We start from the raw sequence: 5,193 nt of genomic DNA, 5'->3' as shown, positions 1-5,193 counted from the left end.
CTGAGCCTTGTTGCATGTGCTTAATTAGTGCTTATTAAATCATTTTCTGACAACTCCACACAAATGCAAAGATAAAGAAACGATTTCGACAAGCTGCAGTGCCTACCGGACGCATCGATACCCTTTTTCAAGCTTTAAACGGCAGTACTGGCAGCATATAAATCAACGGCGTAATTCATTGTATTTAGGAACATAAAAATGTGTTTGCGTCAACATAAATTCAATGAAGAGACTTTTTGTTAACTCAAGCTTACGCGGCGCAAACGATCGAACATATTTTACCATTCTCATTGTTCTTTTACGTATTTAAGGTTATTGGGTATTGAGTTCTGAGTAGCCGAGCGTAAATTTTTTGAAAACGCCGTTTAGAAGTCAACAGCGTTGTTTTGGGACAGCTTACGTCTATTTACTTATCAGGAACCTCGCGCAGATAAGACCCATAAAATCAGTACCAGCCCCTATAGTGTCGTAACCTGGCCCCATAGACCAGACCTGCTTTTTTATGGCAGATTGAAACATTTATTGACCATGATAGGAATATATTTTTGATCATACCATATTTGTAAGATACATTCGAACTATGCCAAGTTCGCATCCTTGAGAAGTCATGAACTTTAAGCGCTCTTAAAATTCAATTTAATTCGAATAACTTTGCTTTACTCAAAAACAAGCCCTAAAATCATACCAGTGTAAAGAAACAGGTCAACTCCAAATCTTATGACAGCCCCATGTCACCTATCTAGAGTACAAGAATAGAGCAGCGTCGACGTTAAATTATTGCGCGCGATACTTAATAAATTTTCGTAACTTTAATAGTCCTATATGACTTATGGGTGGAAAACTCGGAGAATTCACCATGCAATTTCTGAGCTTAATTGATTAAGCTATCTAAAAAGGACATGTAAAGAACTAACGGTGGCGGAAATCAGGAGTGATTTGGTTCGTGATGGACGCGTATATATTGGTTTTAGTATCACACATCAAGCTCGCAGCATTCGTGACTACATGGCATACTTATTAGGATCTGATGTGTAAGCGGACGTTAATATTCCGACGACAGTACCAACGGCACCACTCTGCGTAGTTCATATGATTTAAATGCTGAGAAAATGTGTTATCCCAAACCACAATAGTGTACGTAATGATCGGTTCAAGAAGGCATCCATAGAGGAACATACGTACGAGTTAAGAAAACTTCTGATCTAATGTAACCGATCTCATTTTCCTTGGTGGGAAACAAGAACCAGGTTAGGGCTCGCATATCTATTCTTCCTGTTGCAGAACTGTGACTGCCCGTGGTTAAATACTGTTTAGTACGAGGCCCAGACGCGTTGTTGGCACCGAGTATAGCCATTTACAACTTGCGCGCGACTACAATGCTGCTTAAAAGCGATTAGTTTCCCCAACTCATACAGGATTTCATGAAAGTTTAGTTTCATTTACTCTGACGTCACTCTGACCGCATCGCGGCCCAGACCGCTAAGTCGAACAGCGACTCTCTTTCTGTCGCTAGATATTTTACTTCCACAGATTTCAAGTGTGCACCATGGCATGACGATCTCGAATATCATGTGCTGCACGAGATGTATGTGTGCAGCGTCGGCTCCCGAACCAGAGTAGTGTGCATGCTGAGGTAACTGGCCGACCGGATTCCGAGACTTCTGTGGCGAAAGACGAGCGCCAGCTGTAATTACGCCTGGACATTTCCTTGAAGATATGCGCAACGATAGCTTCAAGGCGACGTCAGTTCTCTGCAGGGCATTTTCATTTGTGCAAATTGGCAAACAAACTGCTCATACGGTCAAAGAAACGACGGTATTATCAAAGGCGATATCTTTTTTCATTAATCTATGAATTTCGCCTTTCTCTCTCGCTCCCTTTCGGTATAATTCTAAACCGTAAGGTTCTGGCATTTGGAAAAAGTTTTACCGAAAGTTTAACCTCGATGTCATAAACAGTTCACGTTTGAGATCATCAAACTAGCCGTAAGCTTCTTGATATGGTGAGACCTCCTTAAGAATCTGAAAATCATGGTTTTCCATCAATGTGGTCATTACTTACCAAATTAACGGGACCTTTTTTCTCACTTCAGCTGTTTTGGCTTTGCGCAAGCGTCACTTAACAAAAAGGGCCCTTGCCTCTTATAGAAGCTCTGAACCATGCTAGTACAAATAGGGCAACGGATGTTATTTAATGAATCGTGCTGGTACAATTCGTAAACTGAATAATCATTATTTTGGCTGCCGGTCTGCGATGCTTAGTTGATCACAACATTTTCCCAAAAAGGTTCAGGGTACTCACGTACAAAAACCAGCGTTTACTTAAGAAAAACTTGTTTACACACAATATATTAGCATCTTTTTCAACAACACCTAAAAAGTAGATGGGATTTATGCACCTGGCTTTGATTATGGCAGTAGCCAACATTCTTTGACCGCACCGAAAATTATCAGATTAAACCTAGTCGATTTAGAAATTTCCTTTTTTTAATTCTAAATTCGTTTCATTGGTTATAAATTGGGGGTCAGAACCATCGTATTAGCTTTGATCCCGCCCCTGATGGATCTACGTTTCATTAGCCTACTTTTCACGTTCTAGTAGTATTATTATATTATACGCGCTTCGTACGATATGGTTGTCAGATTGACAACAATAATCAAATTTTTTTTGTATAAGTTCTTATATCCAATCTAACGTCTCTACAGAGAATACGCCTGGCCGGCCTGATGGCCTAAACTGTGCTCCTAAAATTAGGTCCTTTGTCTGAACAAAAAAATTGGTGCTGATTCATTATTAAGCGGCAAAATATGGCATTTGAAAATAGGTACAATCTTGATTTTCTGCACACCATTTAGAAATGGAAATTTCTAAACAATATCTGCTATAGGCCACTGCTTTGCAAGATACTCAAGGGACGATTTCCGTATCTATTAAATTGTTCTATCTATTGTTGACACGTTTACGGAAGCAAAGCTTACGAAGATAGCTCTTAATGCATACATCCGACCGTAGATTTATTCGCAAAAGTTTTAGTTTGGATAAAAGCCTTTGACGGCGTATCCTGTTAAAAACATAATTTAACTATTGTGCGGCATTGAAATCGGAACTTTTTAGTTAGTTCTTTATAAAGCCGTATTTAAACAAAAACAGATATTTCAGCGATTTACTTTCATGCGCTCAAAGTATCATATTTGACAGTCTTGTGTATTTAGTGCAATCACGTTTTACCACAGTTACAGTTCAAGATCTGAGCCATTACCTAATTAACAGAACGAACAAAATAAGTCAAATAACCCGTCTTCCATCCGCTACCTCTTTAAATAGTAACATGTATCAAACAATGTATATGTGGTAGATGTAAGCTCGTAATGTGTTGCTCTTATATGCTAGATGAGAAAACCCGAACGGAACTTAATTTTAGGATGGTAGCAGATCAGAAAGGCTAAAAGGTTGAAAACTCTAAAAAGGCTTACCGTTGAAGTTTACCTGAAGGGCCGTTCAACTCTCTATGAAAAAGCAATATGCATCAGAAATTGTGTTTTGAGTCATTTTGAGAATTTTCCGACTTGCCTTACGAAGGCCTTGCCCAGATTTTCTAGAAACTTAATGAAAACTGGCAGAAACCTAGATTGTCGACTTCAGGCAAAAAAAAGGCCTGAATTTTCCTGAAGGTTGTTTCAGCGTGAAAAAATTTGACAATAATTGATCTTTACTCAAATTCGCCATACAAAGCTTGCTGCTTTCCTCTAAAAAAAAAAAATCGTTTCTATTTAGTAGCAAGAGTAATGGATGAACGCATGCTCGCTACGACAAATAGCCTGCGAAAGTTTATCTGAATTGCTCCATCGTGTATACCCGTGTACACTTGCATGGTTCCGTCGTCAACTGCATTCAATACACCAACCAAATATTGGCCTCCGTTTTATCGTTAAATCGTACTGCCCCTAATCTATAAAAAAAACAGTAAAAAAAATTTTCGAAGTCGACTATAGCAGATGTGTATTTGTTCAATTGATAATAACTTAAAGCATCATTTATATTTATAACCAGTCGATCACAATGAATCTTGATTTTTCAGGCAAACTCTGTTTACTTTGCATACAGAAAATAAAGCGCGCTTTACGAGGATAAGGTATAAAATATAAAAAAATCAATTAAGGTTAGAAAAAGCTGTGAACGGATTTATTGAAAATAATAAAAGCATGACAAACCATTTGGGCGTAAAATCAGAGTCCAAACTTACAGATTTAAACTTACTTACGCTGTTCATTAATAGAAAAGCTTGAAGGCATAAGCTAACAGTTTGATTACCTGAATACTGTTTAGTAGCTGATTTTTTTGGCCCAAGAAGCGAACTTTAAGAGCTTTGTTTTGACAGCCTCTGCGATGCGCGCGTAGCTGGAGAAGTAAGTGCGAAATCACTTTAGATGTGCTTCTTCGACAAAATCAAGGAAAACATTTGCTCAACCCATAATTATTATTGGGCTACACAACGACGACAAATATCTCTTAGCAGTATTTATCATGGTGGTCCTTTGAAGCTATTTTATCCCGTGCTGACCCCCTTCTGCATCTTCAACGATCTACCGCGTGGAACCTCTAAAACCAGTGCAGAATTTAAGCTGCTGAAAGATCTGCCTCAAGCGGGATGCGTGACATGATAAAATGATTGTTTAGAAAAAGATTAAAAAATTGCATAATTTTTCAGTGATGACAAGTCGTGATTAATGAGTTCAAACGTAGTATTACTCATATTAGTCGCTTCGCCAGATATAGTAGCCAACTATCAAATATAGTTCATATTTGCAAAAGTATATACACACTTAAAAGGAACGATCGACCTTGTACATGCCCAGAGGTCATCGACTGCGTAATCTGGACGTTTTTTTAATCAGTTTAGTCGCTGCCAATCTATTACCTAACGTGTAATCGAGATTCATTTTGACCAGTCATCTGCTCGATCAGTGTTCCCCCTCGAATGAATGCGCGACTTGTAGCAGTGCCTTTAATATGAGCGGAGTTTTATGCCGTCTGCGTATGAAAACAGCACAAAAAAATCTCTTGATCCGCGCTGTAAGCCACTGAACGGCCCTCTATTAAGTGCGTCGCACGAGAACGTACTAAAAAGGGATTTATCTATGATGATCCTACCCCTTCATCTTACTAAGGCATCGTCCAAGTTCTTTGTGACGG

The sequence above is a fragment of the Varroa jacobsoni genome, unplaced genomic scaffold, assembly GCF_002532875.2.
Source record: "Varroa jacobsoni isolate VJ856 unplaced genomic scaffold, vjacob_1.0 scaffold_413, whole genome shotgun sequence".
NCBI classification, from domain to species: domain Eukaryota; kingdom Metazoa; phylum Arthropoda; class Arachnida; order Mesostigmata; family Varroidae; genus Varroa; species Varroa jacobsoni.
This window is presented reverse-complemented; position numbering follows the sequence as displayed.